Source organism: Narcine bancroftii, chromosome 3 (genome assembly GCF_036971445.1).
Source record: "Narcine bancroftii isolate sNarBan1 chromosome 3, sNarBan1.hap1, whole genome shotgun sequence".
Lineage (NCBI taxonomy): Eukaryota > Metazoa > Chordata > Chondrichthyes > Torpediniformes > Narcinidae > Narcine > Narcine bancroftii.
The window spans coordinates 305,207,990-305,229,808 of record NC_091471.1 but is presented as its reverse complement, the minus strand read 5'-3'; the positions used below and the strand labels follow the sequence as shown (position 1 = coordinate 305,229,808).

The 21,819-nt window shown below is 42.7% G+C and overlaps 1 long non-coding RNA gene across 1 annotated transcript in view; it reads left to right on the top strand.

Moving 5' to 3' along the window:
* Positions 1 to 17,868, top strand: part of LOC138756543 (uncharacterized) — a 41,106-nt gene extending 23,238 nt beyond the window's left edge. The window contains exon 4 of the long non-coding RNA XR_011353144.1: positions 17,795 to 17,868. This is a non-coding gene — a long non-coding RNA (uncharacterized lncRNA). The remainder of the gene's footprint in view (positions 1 to 17,794) is intronic.
* The last annotated feature ends 3,951 nt before the right edge of the window (positions 17,869 to 21,819 follow it).

Sequence of the window (21,819 nt, the reverse complement as noted above, 5' to 3'; positions counted from 1 at the left end):
TCTTGTAGTATAAAAGGATGCAATGCTCTCTTCTCACTGTGGCCGTTTGTCAAACATTACTTCACTGATAAGCCCAATAAGGCCATAATCATTGCTGCAATCAATGAGGTTCCTTCTGTCCTATGATGAGGAAAGATAGTTTTTCCCAGAGAGTAATGAATGTTTGGAATTCTCTAACCAGGGAAGTGGTTGAGGCTGCCTCATTAAACATATTTAAAATTCGGTGAGATACATTTTTACATGATAGAGGAATTAGGGGATATGGGGAGAAGGCAGGTAGGTGGAGTTAGGTCATAAATTAGATCAGCCATGATCGTATTGAATGGCGGAGCAGGCTCGATGGGCCATTTTTGGCCTACTCCTGTTCCTGCTTCCTATGTTCCTATGTCCTGAAGTTCATACCATATTCCTGCAGAACCATTAGAAGGTATTTTCCTGCTGTAGATTATTAAGAGGCCTGGGATTACTGAAGAATTTAAAGGGGGTGGGTCTCTCAACACAGAGATCTATAGGGACTGAAGACTGTAAGGGGCATTGGAGACTCACTGGAGCATTGGTTGCTTTCCCCCAGCTGCTTCACTTGAAGACTCCAAGAAGCTTATTTCCTACTGTTATCTCAAGGAATGCCTTCACTACAGCAGTCTATAAGGCATCCTCCCTCAGCTATCTTCTAACAGGGATGTTCTTCATTTATGTAACCCATGCTGAAATGAGTAAGGGGGTTCCCTCATTACTATTTTCGCTCATGAGCTTGTTGGGATTCTTTCACTACTTTAGTCTTGCACGTAAATAAAGGGCTCCCTAAATGCTTGGGGCTGAAACTTGAAAGATGCCCCTCATTGTCATGACTTTCCAAAGGTTCCTTTGCGGCTGGATTTTCAAGGGTGCTCACCATTAAAGACTGAATGTTCTTCCACAAGAGGCCTCCAACTCTGCTATGACAAACAATCTGCTGAAGGAACTCAGTGGGTCAAGCAGCATCAGTGGGAGAATAGGATGGTAGACCCTTCAGTGAGACATCAGTACTTCCCCCCCCCCCCCCCCCCTTACTGGTGCTGCTTGATCCAACTGAATTCCTCCAGTAGATTGTTTGTTCCTTCAAATTCCAGCATCTGCCATCTCCTATGTGTTTCCCCCTCTGCTATAATCCATAAGGGAATCTCTTGCTGTAGTCTATAAAGTGGTCTTTCACTTCAATAGACTATAATGTACACTCTCGCTTCTGCAATCTCTATCAGGCCTCTCTATCAGGGGCTCTCGCCGATGTAATTTATAAAGAACTCTGTCCATAGTAAAAGCCCTCTCGCACTTTCAGACCATCACTCTGTAGTCTATCAGTAACTCCCTCATTAGTGTTTTGTTTTATGGGTTCCCTCACTAAGCTCATATTGTTGTCTTACTGCCGCAGATTAGATCCTGCATAATTTACAACTATAGAATATAAAGAGTTCTCTTCCTTCTGTAGTCTTCAAGTGTGCAACTCTTTACTGTAGGCCAAAAGGGGATCTCTCGCAGCTATTAAGTATTGGGAGTGCTGCCATTGCTGAGGTCTTGTACAAGGTTCTCTTGCTGCTATGGTGAAAGTCGGTTCAGCCATGGCTGTTTGTGAAAGGTGTGTTTACTGTTGTCTATATGACCTCTCTCAGTGGTGGTTAAGGAAGTGCTCTTTCATTTCTTTAGTCTATAAGTAGCCCTCCCATAGTCTTCCATACAGCATACTAGTGGGCATTCTTATACCCCCATGTATGGATGATAAACTCTCTCGCTGATGTCACCTGAAAGGGGATCCCTCACTGCTGAAGGTTTCATGTCTCTCTTAATGCTGTAATCTAGCCCCTTTTACACTTGCATCCCACTAAATTGGCCATTTAGTGGCCCGGGATAGGAACGGCATTTTTGCTGTTCACACTTGACCACTCCTAACTGGGGGACTGCACGCATTCACACTTGCAAGGAGCCATCCCCGGGGTTAGGACTGTTCTACCTTCTACCGGTGACGTCATGACGCATTGAGCGATGGTGGATCTGCCCTAAATCCTGATCAATGTATTATGATCTTATATTTGAACAAAATGAATCAGGCCTAATTATAGCATAATTAAACCTTATGTACAGCACAGTATGAACCCTTCAGCTCCTCTTGTTGTTGTGGCAACCTATAAATAGTAACAGCGGACAATTTTTATACAGCATGGGAAAGTTGGTAGTGCAATAGCACAAAATATAGATGGTGGACCTGTGCGCTACAGTCCAACTTTCCCACACTGTTTAAAAATTGTCTGCTATTGCTATGTATTTCCACTCTCTCTCTCCTGCTGTGACTTTCCACGGCAAAGTTTATTTTAATCTTCCTTCATGTTCCTGCACTCACGCAAAAACTTGGGTCATTTCTATCCCAGAATGCAATTGCCATTCTACACTTGCCTGATTGCAACACTAGCTTCTGCAGACACCGGGGATTGTACTAGGGGTCGAGGCAGTCTTTCCCAAGCGTGACATGTCATCATCTCACATTGGCATTGTGAAGATTTTGCTTTCACACTAGACCCTTTTTAGGCTGATTGGCCATTAATTTCTGAGAGTAATTGCAAGTGTGATAGTCTATTTTAACTGCTGAAGTTAGTGTGGGTCTCATTTATTGCTGACATTAATGGATCCTCTTAATGTAGTGGTCTACTGAAGAGAAGGGCACTCTCACTGCTTTAAGTTAACAGAAGTATCAAGGATCTGTCTCTACTAATCCCCTTCCTATTTTATTCTCCATTTCTGGAGAAAATAATTTTCCCCAGATTCCACTTCTCACATACACATTTGTGGCAATTTACATTTGTCAATTAATGTCTTTGGAATGTGGGAAGAGTACAATTCCTGGAGGAATCCCACGCAGTCAGCAGGAGAATGGTTCTGGGGGTCAGGTTGAACCGGTGTTGTTGGAGCCATGAGCTCTACAAGCTGTGCTACCCTGCTGCTCTGTGATCAGGAAGAAGTTCCATCTCTCCTGCCCTGATAAGGTACTCTCTCACCCTTGTAGCGTATGAGGTATATACTGAAAGCTCCCCGAACCAGGAACCAGATTTTGCGTCTGGGCACTCTCGAGCCAGATGGCATTAACATCAACTTCTCTGGTTTCTGCTAGCCTGCTCTCCATTCTCCCTCCCTTCCCTCCGTCTTCTTTCCTTTGGCTCTCCACTCCCCTTTCCCTCTCTATTCACCTAGCCACCCCTCCTCCCCTTGCTTGATGCTGCATCCTTCCTCCCTTATCCACCTATCACCTCCTGTCTTTGGGACTGTGCTCCTCCCCCCCCTTACCTATTTGTTCAGATGCCTGCCAACATTCTTTCATACCTTGATGAAGGGCTCAAGGTCAAAACATCGGTCGGCTCTGGGGTGGCCTCTCTCTTGGTTCTCTTTCCCTGACTGCGAGGCACTTCAGGCAATTTCTGCCAATTGTGAACCTGTCCACCTTTCTGCAGACGAAAGCAAATTCCATGTAATATTGCCCTGTCTTTATTACATAGTATAGAATACCTGTAATATAGAGTGATCAATTTTTCAGTGGCTTTGTGTGGAAAACCATACATACCTTAAGAGTATAAAGTACACTGTTGAGTTTCTCAAGCATTGTGTTTTTAACTTTTGCTCCCTGAATTCTGTAGTTTATTAGGAACCTGATGAAGCTGATAAATTATCTCCTCCCACTACTCCCTGTTCCATCAAAGCAGAAGGCTATAGGGGCTCTGAACTATTGTACTTTTCAAGTACAAATACAGGCTCTTGGAGCTTGATTCACCATTAAGACCGTGGCTGATCTGCCTGTAACCTAAATTCTGCATTCCAATCTAGTCCTGTTAACTTTTCACCCATTTGATATTCGAGTTTCTATCTACCTCTAGGCCTTACAAATATTCAAAACCTGAGCTCTAGGGAGAGGTTGAGCAGGTTGGGGCTTTATTCCTTGGAGCGCAGGTGGATGAGGGGTGATCTCATAGAGATGCACAAAATAATGAGAAGAATAGATTGGGTGGACGCAGAAAATCCTTCGTCCAGAGTATGGGAACTGGTAACCAAAGGACATAGGTTTATGGTGAGGGTGGGAGATATTTAACAGGAACCTGAGGGCTAACTTTTTTTTACACAGAAGGTGGTAAGAATGTGGACTGGGCTATGGGGTTTAAGGTAGGTACTATTGCGATATTTAAGAAAAAAATTATTGGATAGATGGATAGGATGGGTTTTCAAACTGCCCCACTAAACTCACATTCCGCCTTAAGTAATCCCTATGCCATAAGTGCTCTGTGATGAGTAAGGGGTTGTTTAAGGTGGTATGTGAGTGGAAAGAAGAAGTTTGAAAACCACTGTTTTAATTGTAGCTCATTGACTCATTATGTGCAGGGTTTCATAACTCCAAATGAAATGGGCCATTGACAATTTTTCTCAAGCAAAATATTACAGTAACAATTGGGTCTAGAGCAGTGGTTCTCAACCTTCCCTTCCCACTCACATCCCACCTTAAGCAATCCCTTACTCATCATAGAGCACCTATGGCATAGGGATTACTTAATTAGGAATGTGAGTTTAGGGGAACAGTTTGAAAACCACATGTTTAGAGGGACACGAGTCAAATACAGGCAAGTGGGATTTTGGTTGGCGTAGGCAAGTTAGGCCATAGGACCTGTTTCCATGCTGTCTGACTCTGTGATGATGACTCCAAATTCCTTTACTATTCAAAACCCTCACATAAGTCATCAACTTTCTAAACTCGGGGGAATACAGCCAAGTCTTTGTGACCTATCATCAGTTAATCATGTAAGACTTGGTTTAGTGGTAGTACATTGGCATCGCATTTCTTTTTAAATTTTTTAATTTATTTTTCACACTACGAACCATACTGACCAAAATACACACAAACATTTCTCTCTTGAATATACACAGTGTCATTTTCTCCCCTTTTTCCCCCTCCCTTCCCTCCCTCCCACTCAATGATATGATACATTAAACCCATTAAACAATGTCATCACACAATGAAAATAAACAAGAAAATTGTGTCATCTACTTTTACACACTGGGTCAGTTCATTTCGTCTTCTTCTCATTCTGTCATTTTAGGGGGTGGAGGTCTGCGGTAGGCCCTCTCTGTTGTGTTCCATGTATGGTTCCCAAATTTGTTCGAAGGCATCGCATTTCAAGGTTAAAAAGATCTCTACCCAAAACTAAACTCGCTACATTGGGTGATATTTGACCAAGAATTTCAATAACGAAGCATCACCTCCCCTCTCTGCATCACATCCTGTCACATTATGTTAAAGGTCAATTTTCCTATAACCTATGATAGCATTTTGTGTCTGAATAATTTTTTTTGTGATTGATATTACCCAAATACTCAATTCCCCTTGTCCTGGTCTCTTGGCAGTAAAAAATTATTTGTTATCTTTCAAGACTGAATACTTCTACTTGAAGCAATGCAAGCAAGGCAACCATTCAAACTCCATTGATAGTTCAGTGAACAGCTGGCACCTTAGTGAGTTCTGAGTTGTTTCCCAGAGTGTAAGGCCAATATTTCTCTCACCTTTTCCCTACTGGCTTAGGTATTGGTTGGATTCAATTTAGCTTGGATGTGATGCTTCTTTAGTTGAAAAACCTGCTGATAAACCCTATTAAAACTCACAGCAGCAGACAGATCTGTTGGGTGATGTATGCGTGTGATGTACGGGAAGCCAATAATCTGAAATTCTTTGCAAAAATCATTTCGATTTAATGATGGACGCTGTTTATAATTCGTAAATTATCCACCAATATGCGATAAGGAAGAGTCTCTCCAAGTTATAAATCAACAGCAATTGCTTGATGAATGTTCTGTTCTACCAAGGCCTCTCAAAAATATAGCTAAAATGGACTTCTCAGGACATTATTTGATTTGTGGAATTGCTTCCAAATAATCTTAGCCAGAAAGTTAGGGGCAATAATAAATAACTTATTTAATGTTGAGTTGAACTTTCTTAAAAAGTTACATGGGCTCAGGGAGGAAAGACTGCAGCAGTTATGTTTCTTTCCCACTGGCTGTAAGGAAGTGAGATCTTCTAAAATATATATATATTTTTTGTTGCAAGATCCAGGAAAGCAGAGGCTGCAGAAAGTGGCAAACCTAGGCCAAGGCCATCACAGGCACGGACTTCAGTCTCAAGAAGGCAGCCATGGCCACAATCTCTGCTCTCAGCTACTGTCCGGCAGAAGGCGCCAATTCCCAAGTCCAGCACCTTTAGAACTGCATTTTTTTTAACCCAATAGCTTTCAGCTCTTGAACCACCCTACACTACATCTATATCCTAACCATTCCGGGCCCACTAATCTGTCCACACTATTAAAATGTCGCTTTTTTTTCTTGCTCCAATGGTAACTGAGAACTTTTATTTATCTATAATTTTATATTTATTATCTCTTGGCATCTTTCGATCATTTAATTTATAATTTTGTTATTCGTTCATCTGTGTGGCAGCTGCAAGTAAGAATTTTGGAGCATCAGTACATTGTCCTTCTGTATATGACTCATCTCATCATCTTTCCTATTACATTGTCTCCACCTTATTGTCTCTGTCTCTTAAAACCATTTTTTTTTTAACCTCTTGCTGTGCTCTCATTTTAAAGTTTTAATTCGCATTGCTCTTGCAACTTCAGGTGGAGTTGGGAAGAGGTGGGTGAGGATGGAAAAATAGATAAACTGTTGACTCCCTGTTGGTGAATTCTTTAGACCAGTGGTTTTCAAACTGCCCCCTAAACACATTCACCTTAACCAATCCCTAAGCCATAAGCGCTCTGTGATTAGTAAGGGATTGCATATGAGTGGAAAAAAATTAAAGGTTGAAAACCACTGTTTTAATCATACCTAATTGACTCGTTATGTGCATGGTTTCATAACTCCAAAGGAAATGGGCCAATGACAGTTTTTCTCAAGCAAAATATTTCAGTAACAATTGGGTCTAGAGCAGTGGTTCTCAACCTTCCCTTCCCACTCACAAACCACCTTAAGTAATCCCTTACAAATCACAGAGCACTTACGGCATAGGTGGAATGCGAGTCTGGGGGAGAGGGCAGTTTGAAAACCACTGCTTTGGAAAGATAACCCCTTATCCTCCATCTATTCATGAGGGCTGTTAGTCATGCTCAGTATTTCAGCAATCTAAGTTGCTTCGGAGATGGCATATAGCACAAGTAGGTCATTGAGCAGCATGGTGTGTTATTTTCATTGGGTCATCCCATAATAATGAATGACCTTCTTCATGTGTTGATGCCTTGAGCCTGTGATTAAATGTAAAACATTAAATAGCAATAATTATATCAAAACTGAGATCAATGCCAGAATAACCATTCTATCAAGAACTGTGGAGGTCATATCATTACCACCGGCAGAATAATTCAACTGTTAATAATTTGCTCTTTGAGTCCTGCATGTTAAAAATGCAATTAAATATCTGCACTTACTGTACCATTCTTGAGGGAATGCAATAATCATTATTACCATAATAATTAAATTTGATGCTTTGAATGTTTAGACTCAAAGCTCTCTTGTAAAATTACTATATTTCACTGTCAACTTAATGTTGCCATTCAGTGTAAGGGAGATGTCACAGCAGGACTGCATTATCAAGTTTATGTCCTTACAATAGCTGTGCAAAATAATTTTCAAAGGAAATTATTTTAGAGTAATTCCTGCTCAAAGAAAGGAACAAGCATTTTTGAAGTTACTGAGTTAACACTCCATTATGGATGGAGTGTGATTGTGGGGCCATAAGAAGGAGCTGGTCTTTTATTTTGCAGCTTTCAGGAAATTAGGATTTATTGACACTTCACTGTCAATTTAGAACCTTTTGGAATCCAATGCAGAGACATACTGCAGTGAATATCATGGCAGCAATGTCCTTCATCAAGAAATAATTAATTGGCCAAGCTGTTTCCAGTGTTGTACTGAGATATTAATAGGTGCCAAGTCATTGAGAAGAACACCCCTATGCTCTTTTGAAATGATCCATTCGATCCTTTTTGTTGTTCTGTTTGCTTTTAACTTCTGGTTCTAAAAAAAAAACGGAACCTCCAAGAGTGTAGTTCTCCTTCAATACTGCAGAGCATGTTGTGACTTGTACCGAAGAGTGTCACCAGCTGATACGCCTGACATCTTTAGGGCTCAAAGATTAATCTCCTAATTCTCAATTCTGAGCTATCTTGGAGTGCAAAATCTTCCACGTTTCATTTTCCTTCAACCATTTTATTCATTTGCAATACACTGGAGATGTAGAGAGGTTGTCAGATTGGTAGTAAAGAATCACCTGAACTCAGAATGAAAAGAGTTTTTATTGCTTTCTAACAGACTGGAGAACATGGTGCATCTTGAAGATTGAGCTTTCAAGTGACCAACAATGGGAATGTCACATTGGAATAATTGATGGCAGGAAACTCTTTCATTCCTACCCCACCACTCAATGGATGATGTTTTTACTTCAGCACCACTTTTTTGCATTAGGTCTACATTCCCTTTATTGCATCAAGAACCAAAAACAATACTAATTTTTGTCTCAAATAAACTCAGCGACTGAGCATTCAGGATTCACTTGGGTTGAGAATTCCAAGGACTTGCCGCTGTTTAGATGAAAAAAAAAACCCTTTTCTCATAAACTCAAGACCATATAGGTCCAGTCCTCTTCATCTCTCCTCTTCATCTCTCCAGATGAAACTTCATCAGACTCCCTCATCACAAATACATCCTTCCTTAGACAGGGAGTCCAGACCTGTGTGCATTATCCCAGGTATGGTCTCACCAGGTACAGTCACGGTCCTTCTGCTTAACTTACTCATGCCAGCCAAAGTATTCCAACAACAGTGGTCACGTCTGCCTGCATTTGGCCCATATCCCTCAATACCTATCCTATCAGTTTATGTGTCCAAATGTATTTTAAACATTGCAATAGTACCTGCCTCAGCCACCTCCTTTGGCTGCTTGCTCCCCCCCCCCACCCCAACCACTCCCATCTGTGTAAAAAAAAAAGTTACTCCTCAGGTTCCTATTAAATCTCTCCCATATGAGCCCTCTGGTTACTGATTCACCTGTTCTGGGCAAAAGACTCTCTGCATCCACCCAATCTATTCCTCTCAGTATTTTGTGCACCTTTATGAGATCACCCCTCATCTTCCTGTGCTCCAAGGAATAAAAGCCTTTCTTGACCAATCCCTCTAGCTCAACATTCTAGTAAATCTTCTTTGCATCCACTTCACCTTGACAACATCTTTCCTACAGCGCAGTGACCAAAACTGAACACAATATTCCATATGGGGCCTCATTAATGTCTTACATAACTGCACCATGATCTCCTAATTCAATTCTGTCACTGATAAAGGCCAATATTCCAAAAGACGCTTTGACCACCCCAGCTGCCTCTGATGCCATTTTCAAGCTACTATGTATTTGAACAACTGAAAAGTGGCAAAGCAGCAGGTATGGATGGAATCCCCCCAGAGGTCTGGAAGGCTGGTGGCAAAACTCTGCATGCCAAACTGCATGAGTTTTTCAAGCTCTGCTGGGACCAAGGAAAGCTGCCTCAGGACCTTCGTGATGCCATCATCATCACCCTGTACAAAAACAAAGGCGAGAAATCAGACTGCTCAAACTACAGGGGAATCACGCTGCTCTCCATTGCAGGCAAAATCTTCGCTAGGATTCTCCTAAATAGAATAATACCTAGTGTCACCGAGAATGTTCTCCCAGAATCACAGTGCGGCTTTCGCGCAAATAGAGGAACTACTGACATGATCTTTGCCCTCAGACAGATCCAAGAAAAGTGAAGAGAACAAAACAAAGGACTCTACATCACCTTTGTTGACCTCACCAAAGCCTTCGACACTGTGAGCAGGAAAGGGCTTTGGCAAATACTAGAGCGCCTCAGATGCCCCCCAAAGTTTCTCAACATGGTTATCCAACTGCACAAAAACCAACAAGGTCGGGTCAGATACAGCACTGAGCGCTCTGAACCCTTCTCCATTAACAATGGCGTAAAGCAAGGCTGCGTTCTCGCACCAACCCTCTTTTCAATCTTCTTCAGCATGATGCTGAAACAAGCCACAAAAGACCTCAACAATGAAGACGCTGTTTACATCCGGTACTGCACGGATGGCAGTCTCTTCAATCTGAGGCGCCTGCAAGCTCACACCAAGACACAAGAGCAACTTGTCCGTGAACTACTCTTTGCAGATGATACCGCTTTAGTTGCCCATTCAGAGCCAGCTCTTCAGTGCTTGACGTCCTGTTTTGCGAAAACTGCCAAAATGTTTGGCCTGGAAGTCAGCCTGAAGAAAACTGAGGTCCTCCATCAGCCAGCTCCCCAACAAGACTACCAGCCCCCCCACATCTCCATTGGGCACACAAAACTCAAAATGGTCAACCAGTTTACCTATCTCGGCTGCACCATTTCATTGGATGCAAGGATCGACAACGAGATAGACAACAGACTCGCCAAGGCAAATAGCACCTTTGGAAGACTACACAAAAGAGTCTGGAAAAACAACCAAATGAAAAACCTCACAAAGATTAGCGTATACAGAGCCGTTGTAATACCCACACTCCTGTTCGGCTCCGAATCGTTGTCTCTGCTCCATCCTCAACATTCATTGGAGCGACTTCATCCCTAACATCGAAGTACTCGAGATGGCAGAGGCCGACAGCATCGAATCCACGCTGCTGAAGATCCAACTGCGCTGAGCAGGTCATGTCTCCAGAATGGAGGTCCATCGCCTTCCCAAGATCGTGTTATATGGCAAGCTCTCCATTGTCCACCGTGACAGAGGTGCACCAAAGAAGAGGTACAAGGACTGCCTAAAGAAATCTCTTGGTGCCTGCCACATTGACCACCGCCAGTGGGCTGATATCGCCTCAAACCGTGCATCTTGGCGCCTTACAGTTCGGCGGGCAGCAACCTCCTTTGAAGAAGACCACAGAGCCCACCTCACTGACAAAAGACAAAGGAGGAAAAACCCAACACCCAACCCCAACCCACCAATTTTCCCCTGCAGCCGCTGCAACCGTGTCTGCCTGTCCCGCATTGGACTTGTCAGCGACAAACGAGCCTGCAGCTGACGTGGACATTACCCCTCCATAAATCTTTGTCTGCGAAGCCAAGCAAAGAAGAAAATGTATTTGTACTCCTAGATCTCCCTGCTCTAAAATACCCTGCAGATCCCCACCATTCACTGAGTAGTCCTCCCCAGTTGGGTTTCAGACATTTTGGTACCCACATTTGGTCCTGAACATTTTGGCCCTCTTCCCCACTCACCGTCTGCTGGCCAAATCCACCCCGCTGCACTGCCTGAAGCACCGGTGTTGCAGAACTGCTGAAGCTGCCCTCCCCTCAGGAATCTGTTCCCCTGGCAAACATTGGATTTTCATAGCTTATAGTGATGTATTTAAATTATTAAAAACAGTCGGGGAACAATGAAAAAAAAGGGCTTTTGGTAAATTGTAACCATATATTTATTATAAGTTTAATTACATATAATTGATTGAATTAAAAATTCTTTAAAAATTAAAAACGCTCATTGAAAACAACCACTAGTTGGAAAATAGATTCTTTGCTCTGCACATCTGGCACTACCTCACTGCAACCACTGTAACTAGAACCACTGTCGCTGTTCTCTGTAGTGTTGTTCATGCAGATTTTGACAAGAAATTGTGATAAAGCAATTGAAAGTAAAACCCAATGTTAACCAAACAGAGCTGTCTATAGTCATGACTCTCAGTACAAATGAGGTTATTAACAAGAAATTTGCATATGCACACATATAATTAATATCCTGCCGTACATTATAAATGACAACTACCTTAAGATCTGCCACTGGCATTGCTACCAGGGGAGCGGGGAGAGGGAGTTTCCTGGGGAGAGGGAGTTTCTGAATCGCCGGGGTTCAGGCAATTCTGCAACACTGGGAGTTGCTGGGCCAGCACCAAAATGTGGGCACCAAAATGTCCGAAGGGCTACAGTAATTTTTCTTTTGCGAAAATATCCAGCACCAAACTGTGGGCGCAAAAATGTTTAATTCCGTCTCCATTTTGACTTCCCAAAATGCCACACTTAACATTTCTCTATATTAAATTCCACCAACCTCTGCTCAACCAATCAAGATCCTGCTGCAATTTTTGGCAACCATAATTGCATAACTCCTATACTAAAATCTTCTTGCAATAAAGGCAAACTTACCATTTGCCTTCAGCCATGACATACGTGCAATTTGATTTTCTAGATCAGTTCATCAAAGAACCAATAAGGTGAATGTCAATATGCGCAGATATATGCGGGATAACCTTTGATCCTCTGGTCTCCAATACTACTATCAGTATCCCTAGTAATGTCTGTGTCAAAACATGGTCTGTTTTTTCTAACAATCTTTCTCCATTTAAAAAATGTCCAGCCTTCCTATGCTTTTTTTTGTATTCCATCTGCCACGTCCACTCCCATACATTTGGTGAATTCATCCATCACCAGCTTTGGGATGCAGGATATAATTTCCTAGGCATTTGTGATCTATTCTCCACTTTTTCCTCATTTTGTTTGTCTTAGAACATAGAATGTTTGACCGTACAGGCCCTTCAGCCCTCGATGTTGAGCTGACATTTATATTCCTACCAAAAAAAATTAGACTCTCCTTACATCAAAACCTTCTATTTTTCTTTCATCCATATGAGACGGACTAAGATATCTGTATAATTTTTGCTTATTTCCTTTTGAATTTTTAATGATTTTTAAACGTACAGCACGGTGACGGGCCATTTCAACCCACAACACTGTGCCACCCAATTGACCTACACCCCCCCACCCCCCCACCCCAGTATATTTTGAGGGGTGAGAGATACTTTTTTACAGGGTGGGAGTGGTCCTCAATGATTTTGCATGCCCTCCTCATACAATGATCCCGGGGATCATGTCAATGGTGGCGGGGGGGGGGGGGGGGGGGGGCTGGGGGAAGAAGTTTTGAATGATCCTCTCTGCCACTCTTATGACCCTGTAGATGGACCTCCAGTCCATTTCTCTGTGGCAACCATACTACTCTGATGGACCCAGGCAGGACACTTGATAGAGCTCCTGTAGCCTTGCCCGCTTCAGTCATCTCATGAAGTGCAGTCGCTGTTGCACCTTTCCGACAAGTGAAATTTGTGTGTCCACAATAGGTCATTGTTAAGTGAAGTCCAAGGAACTCGGTGCTCTCTACTCTCTCCATTACAGAGTCATTGATGTGTAGTGGAGGGTGCTTATACCCCATCCTCCTGTTCCTCCCATATTCCAGAGGTACAGGGTTAGAAGGTTAATTAGCCACATGAGTGTATTTGGTTGGCACAGGTTCCCAGGCCAGATGGGCCTATTACTGAGCTGTACCTCTAAATTAAATAATATTAAGCCGATACTTTATTAGTTCCTTAATTAGTGATCTAGACAATCATGTTGTATGTACTTTTTGAATTCATCCTCCTAATTTAGTTTGTACAGTTTCTGCATGGAGATTAAATTCACTTGTGGTTATTATAGCTGACATTACAGAAGTGTGACAGTATATTGTATAACTGCTCTCTGAACTGGGTTTTTATTGAGGCTCTATATTGAGCCTCAAAATATAAACTCAAAACGGTCAACCAGTTTACCTATCTCGGCTGCACCATTTCATCAGATGCAAGGATCGACAATGAGATAGACAACAGACTCGCCAAGGCAAATAGCGCCTTTGGAAGACTACACAAAAGAGTCTGGAAAAACAACCAACTGAAAAACCTCACAAAGATAAGCGTATACAGAGCCGTTGTCATACCCACACTCCTGTTCGGCTCCGAATCATGGGTCCTCTACCGGCACCACCTACGGCTCCTAGAACGCTTCCACCAGCGTTGTCTCCGCTCCATCCTCAACATCCATTGGAGCGCTTACATCCCTAATGTCGAAGTACTCGAGATGGCAGAGGTCGACAGCATCAAGTCCACGCTGCTGAAGATCCAGCTGCGCTGGATGGGTCACGTCTCCAGAATGGAGGACCATCGCCTTCCCAAGATCGTGTTATATGGCGAGCTCTCCACTGGCCACCGTGACAGAGGTGCACCAAAGAAAAGGTACAAGGACTGCCTAAAGAAATCTCTTGGTGCCTGCCACATTGACCACCGCCAGTGGGCTGATAACGCCTCAAACCGTGCATCTTGGCGCCTCACAGTTTGGCGGGCAGCAACCTCCTTTGAAGAAGACCGCAGAGCCCACCTCACTGACAAAAGACAAAGGAGGAAAAACCCAACACCCAACCCCAACCAACCAATTTTCCCCTGCAACCGCTGCAATCGTGTCTGCCTGTCCCGCATTGGACTTGTCAGCCACAAACGAGCCTGCAGCTGACGTGGACTTTTTACCCCCTCCATAAATCTTCGTCCGCGAAGCCAAGCCAAAGAAGAAGATATTGAGTAGCTGCTCACAATGCAAACTTTCTCACTGTTCCTTGATACACACAACATTTGAACATACACTTGTAATTTTTAAATTTATGTTGTGTCCTGCATTTATTACTACTGCTCAAGGGCTGATGCCATCTCCCACCACCGTTTACTCCCCTTGCTTTTCCATGTCTCGACTCACACTGATCCTGCTTTCCAGTTTGCCTATCCTTCCAAAGGTTAACTACTGCACAATGCTTGGTGATCCGAGTGTCCAGGAACACAGAAGTCTGAAGAAAGCAGCAAGCCTATTCATGAGCTCTGACCTCCGATCCATTGACGACATCAATGTGAAGCACTGCCTCAAGAAGGCAGCCAACATCATGAAGGACCCCCATCACCACCTTTCTTGTTGCTGCCTTAAAAAGCCTTGGGTCCAGCTGTATAGGTTCAAGAGCAGCTCTTATGCGATAGCTATCAGGTTCTTGAACCTCCCCTTACCATTCGAATCATAAACCGCTAAAAAAGACGGGTGTGCACAATGGAACCTTCACTTTTTTCTTCTTGTATTCTCTGTAACTATGGCTATTTGTTTTTCTATATATCCCTTATATCTATTATCTCTTTCTGCACTGGGGTAATTTACTATAGTTGGTGCATCAGTTTAGCAGCAGCAAGGAATAATTTTGGTGCATCTGCCCGTTTTACACATAGTAGGACAATGAACATGATCATTATTTACTTATTGCCAATCTTGATCCACTTCGAACTATGTCTCTGTAATAACCATTTAATCTTACTTTATTTAGTTTTATTTTCACTAATAATTGGTCTCTCATTAAAAGTGTGGCCTGCACTCAAAGAGTGTTCTGTGTTGTAGATTGAGAGGTGACCTCATATGGAGGTTGCCAGGGACTGATGTGGGGCTAATGTTTCCCCTGGCTGGGGTGTCTGGAGTGTCTGGAGTCAGGGGCCATAGTCTCAAAATGAGGGGTCAGCCATTCAGAGTTGAGAGTGCAGGGAAACTTTGGAATTCTTGACCAAGGGGGCAGAGGACAGTCAGTGGCAGACCACATTTAAGACAGCAGTCGATAGACACTAGAGAAGTCAAGGGAAAAATGGATGAGTGCAGGAAAGAGACTCTAATATAAAAGGCTGGTTTTGATCTTATTGAATGGCAGAGCAGGTGCAAGTGATCAAATGGATTTTCCCTGAATCTGTTTGTCACAAAAATTTGAACTAAACCTGTATCTGGGAAAGATGATGGTTTTGTTTCCGAGGCCCTGGCAGGCCGTTGAACTCTGGTGATCTTAGTACAGAATTCAAGCCGTTTAAGTGCAAGGAGACTTTGTAAACAAAAATGTTCTGTTTAGATTACTTTGTTTCCCCTTTCAAAGTCCAGTCAATTGTGATTAAGCTATTGTGGTTAAACTGACAATAGGTCACTGTATCCAACTTGTCAAAAGACCAAATAAGCTGTTGTTAGTGTGTTCTGGATTGCAGTTTGTGGCAGATTGATTTGTTAGAAAACTAGAGATGCCACCCAGTCTAGAGGCTAGCCATTTCTTTAAATTGGGGTCTGAATGGATTTTCCATTTTAATTGTAACAGGCCCTTCTGGCCACAATCCTGTGCTACCCAAATACACCAATTAACTACAAACCCTGTATGTTTTTGGAGGGTGGGAGGAAACACACACAGACACAGTGAGAACATAAAAACTCCTTACAGACAAGACAGTGGTAGATTCGAACCCGAGTCCTTGATGCTGTAATAGCATTTTGCTAATTGATACACTAACCGTGCCAGCCAATACAGTAAATGCTTCAAGAGGTCTTTATGGGATTTGACCAAATTAGACAGCAACTCTGATGTCCATATGTGTGCAGTTAAACACAAGAATCAAAAGGTGGCTATCTGAATGAAGAACAGTGAATGTTGATTTTACTTTGGAACTCTGCTGGCAAGGTGAAAAGGGGTGGAGAGGATTAGGGTGGTTGGTTGAGGAAGGAATATGATCCACTTCTGGATTGGAGAACAGATTCCTTGAGTGTTCCGCAGCAGTGACCTGAATGTGGTGAGGTAGAGGTAGGCTTGGAAGATGGAAGGAAATGGGAAGGTCCTGGATCACAGTGGGATTTCTAATCACAGCTCAGGGTGGTGATTCAGGTAGTGGATGGTGGTCAGGATGAGCTCCAATTGTAATCAGTGGAGAGGAGATGTGGGGAAGTGGAGCAGATAAGAGGGCTTCCAAAATGTTGGCCTCAGGTCATTTGTACCTAGGATGATATCTAACTCCTGCTGGCCTATCAGTGCTGTAAGGGAACAGCCCACCTGGAGTCAAATCCTCTCATCTGCGTTCTTAAAAAAAAAATCAGCTGATCATTGAGATCAGCCGTTCCCAGTGGGGGCCATATGGACCCCGTGGAGGCCACAGCACATTTAAGGGGGCATATCTGAAATCATAATTTCTTTTTCTTTTTCTTATGTCATTGGTAGGAGAGAAGTATGGAAGAAACCAACTAAACTTGACTGTTTCACAGGAAAAGGGGCCCATAAACTTTGAATTGAACCCTGAGCAGGCCATTGACAAAAAAAAAGGTTGAGATTGACCAACTTAGATGATGTTGGTGAGGATTGTCTGCCCGATCTCCATTTGATGCCCAGCAAAGTCAGAAGGGGTCGATTCTCAATGGGTTCCATTTCCGTTCGAGATGGTTTGCAGTTTATCATTTGACATGATTATTTCTGAGATTTAGCCCTGCTTGCCTGAGGAAGGAATTTTCAGCCTGGTTGTTTGAACAGAAATACTGACCTGTTCACATCTGCCCTCAATCACTGCAGAGACCGATGTACAGAATGATCTCTTTAATTACCAACCGATAAAGTGTAGGTGCAATCAATGCAGAGTCCCTTGTGCTCACTACTGACCGGAGATCTGAGCAATGGGAAATAAGTCATTGTTGGAACTGACGCAATGAGGACGTTAGTAAATTGTTCTTGTTTGGGAAATGAAGGAATCATCGCTCACCTGCAGAAGGATTGTTCTGTAATAAAGGACAGGCACATTCATCAAGGGCAGTATTTTCTCAATCAATTAGAATTTGTCCAGCTTGCGCTATTTGTTTTCGACCCCATATAAGTGATTCAAATGCTGGTTTTTAAGCCAATGCCTGCAACGTCCTTCCTTTCCCTAACGTTGGCGAGGGATCTTTCAGTGACGATGACATAATTGATGTGGATTCTTTTATCAATTATCACCCAAATTAAGCCTTCCTCCTAAAACGGTAACTGCTTTTCTTTCTCGAGATGCTGCCTGTCCTGATAAGTGTTTCCAACATTTTCTGCTTTTCTTTCAGATCTACAACTCTTCAGTTTCCCAATGTTCAAGCATCGCCATCACCTCCCCTTCTCTGAACCTCGACTCCTAGCCGTAAGTTTCCAAAGAGTTCTATTGCTTGCCATGAACAATTTCCTCTCCTAACTTCAATTCAGAAAATTTGTGTTTGTAATTTAGTAAGTGGTCTTATTAATTGGTGTTGAGTGGGCTTCCAACCATTGGCAGTTCTTTATCATCAGATACAAATTCTACTATACTTCACAATTACTCTTCCTTCACAGCATTGCTGCCATTTCAATCTCCCAGTGCTTTGTACATGAATTACGTGAGGCTTTCATTGAGGAAGAAGTGCACAAGAAATGATGTTATTCGATGCCCAAGCAATTTCCAAACCAAGATCTGTCTGTTGCTGGAAATGCTTCTTACCCAGTTATGATTGAATAGACTGGGTCTTTATTCATTGGAGCGTAGAAGGTTGAGGGGGGATTTGATAGAGGTATATAAAAATTGTGAGGGGGTAGAAATAGGCTCTTCCCCTTGAGGGTAGGTGAGATTGGAACGAGGGGTCATAAGTTAAGGGTTAGGTGGAAAAACCTTAGAAGTAACATAAGAGGAAGCTTCTTCACTCAGAGAGTGGTGGATGAGGGGAATGACCTTCTGGAAGAGGTGGTTGCGGCAAGGTCAATTTTGTCATTGTGAGGGGATTGGACAGAAAGCAGGTAGGTGGGACTAGTGGAGTTCACTTAAATCAGTGCGGACTAGAGGGGCTGAGATGGCCTGTTTCCGTACTGTAATTGTTATATGGTTATAATTCTCTGCAAGTTGAGTCACGTATGGCTATAGTGGTGAAGAAGGCATTTAGAATGTTGGCTTTCATAAATCAGAGTACAGAAGTTGGGATGTTATGTTGAAATTGTATAAGGAATTGGTGAGGCCAAATTTGGAATATTGTGCGCAGTATTGGTCACTGAATTACAGGAAGGAGAGTGCAGGGAGGTTGACGAGAATGTTGCTGGGGTTTCAGTTACAGGGAAAGGTTGAGCAGGCTGGGACTTTATTCCCTGGAGCGCAGAGGTTTTAGGGGTGATTTGATAGAGGTATTCAAAATTATAAGGGGGACAGATAGAGTCAATGTGGACAGGCAGGTCAAATAGTGTCCTTTATATAGCAATAGAGTGGGAGAGATTCAAACAAGAAGGCATGGATTGAGAGTAAAAGGGGAAACATAAGGGGGAATTTCTTCACGCAGAGGGTGGTGGGGGTATGGAATGAACTTCCAGCAGTGGTGGTAGAAGCGAGATCGATGTTAATATTCAAGGAAAGGAATGTGGAGGGCTATGAGGTAAATCCGGGTCAGTGGGACTAGCTGGGAGATGTTCCGCATGGACAAGTAGGGCCAAACTGGCCTGTTTCTGTGCTGTAAATGGTTATAAGTTGGACAGTGCATTCTCTGGTGAAATGTGTTACCTCAGAGATGAAAAGGATATGCAGTCCATATTCAGTTTCATATGAATCTATTCAGAGTCTTATACCAGCTGAAACTAGTGAGCCAGAACTTGAATGCCAAATTTGTGAAGTTGAGGAATTGATTGAAGCAGGAGACACACAAGAGACTGCAAATGCTGGAATCTGAAGCTAAACACGATCTGCTGGAGGAACTCAGTGGGAGAGTAGAAGAATGGTCAATACTTGGGGTTGGAGTCCTCCTTCAAGACTGCTGGGAAAGGATTCAGGCCTGAAACAGCAACCACCGACATTGATTGATCTGCTGAGTTCCTCCAGCAGATTGTGCTTCGCAATTGATTGATGCAGCCTCAGTTCTAGATCGAAGGGATTCCGCATAATGCCAAGATTGATTGGAAGTGGCAAAAGCTGGCCTTTACCAGTAGTTCAATTCTTTTTATGCATTTTTCAAGGACTCTTTGGAAATTATTTTTGTAATTTTATACAGTAATTAAATGGAGTTCTGATGTGAAAACTAACACTGTGTTCTCTGAAAAGACACACTGTTGGAGAAACTCAGCAGGTCAAATAGTGTCCTTTATATAGCAAAGATTAAAAAAAAATACATAACTGATGTTTCAGGCTTGAGGCCTTCATCAAGGTGGGGGAAAAATGTTGGCAGGTGTGCAAATAAAAAGCTAAGTGGAGGCATGGTCCTAAAGGCAGGAGGTAATAGGTGGAGAAGGGAGGGAGGGCACAGCAGCAAGCAAGGGGAGGAGGGATGGCTAGGTGAATAGAGAGGGAAAGAAGAGCAGTCAACATTAATGCCATCCAGCTGTAGTATTCTCTATGTTTTGGATCATAATGATGTACTAGGACGAGTGTGCTTTCCCAATTGGGAAATTTGACACGCTCTGTGTCAGGGTGGGAAACCTTTTTTAAAACTCACATTCCACTTTAAGTATTCCCTATGCCATAGGTGCTCTGTGATTAGTAAGGGATTGCTTAAGGTGGTATGTGGGTGGAAAGAAAAAGTTTGAAAACCACTAATTGACTCGTTATGTGCACGGTTTCATAACTCCAAAGGAAATGGGCCAATGACAATTTTTCTCAAGCAAAATATTTCAGTAACAATTGGGTCTAAAGCAGTGGTTCGTAACCCTTTTTCCCCCCCACTCACATACCACCTTAAGCAATCCCTTACCAATCACAGAGCACAGATGCATAGGGATTACTTAAGGGGGGAAATTAGTTTTTTTTAATATATAAAAGCTTGCCCATGCCTGATCTATGTCAAACAAACAACCAGAATGAAATATTATCCTTTCATGACCACTGTTTCTTGTACCATCCAGTTGTTTCTTCGAGAAACGGGAGACAAGATTTGTTTTGCTTTGAATGAGGAATGAATGTATAAGATGCTTATGAAACTTCCAAACCAAGATCAATCACCCCTTTCTAGTCCCACCTCCCTGCACAATGCCCATAACCCTCCATCTTCTTCTCATCCATATACCTGTCCAACCTTGTCTTAAATAATACAATTGACTCCGCCGCCACTATTTCTCCCGGAAGCTCATTCCACACGGCTACCACTCTCTGAGTAAAGAAGTTCCCCCTCATGTTACCTCTAAACCTCTGCCCCTTAATTCTTAACTCATGTCCTCTTGTTTTAATCTTTCCTCCTCTTAACGGAAATAGTCTATCCACATCCACTGTCTATCCCTTTCATAATCTTAAATGCCTATCAAATCCCCTCTCAACCTTCTACGTTCCAAAGAATAAAGACCTAATCTGTCCAATCTCTCCCTATACTCTAGATGCTTAAACCCAGGTAACATTCTGGTAAACCTTCTCTGCACTCTCTCCACTCTGTTTATATCCTTCCTATAATTAGGCGACCAGAACTGCACACAGAACTCCAAATTAGGCCGCACCAACGTCTTATACAATCTCAACATCACCTCCCAACTCCTATATTCCATGCAATGATTGATAAAGGCCAGCATACTAAAAGCCTTCTTCACCACCCTATTCACGTGAGTTTCTCCCTTCAGGGAACGATGTACCGTCACTCCTAAATCTTTCTGCTCTTCTGTATTCCTCAATGCTCTCCCATTTACCACGTATGTCCTATTCTGATTCTTCTTACCAAAATGAAGCACCTCACACTTATCAGCATTAAATTCCATCTGCCATTTTTCAGCCCACTTTTCACAGCAGCCCAAATCCCTCGGCAAGTTGAACTCTGGTGTAATGTATTACCTCCAAGATGAAAAGGATATGCAGTTGCATTAATGCAATTAACTATGAAGCACTTTGGAGAACAAAGGTCAGGAAAGATGCTAAATTAATCAAGTCAGAAGTGTGGCCCCTGTGGAAATCACTCTATTTTACAATGGCCCACCTTAAGAAGCACTATTTATAAGCAGAATCTTATTGACATTAATAAATCTAAACAAACTCACTATTTTCACTTGAGCTACTACTTGCTGCTTAATGCAAATTAAATTGCTGTGTGTAATAAATTTAATGTTACCACAAAGCATAGATGATCTGGGCAGATATCAAGAACACACCTTGAAGGAATGACCCAGAGAA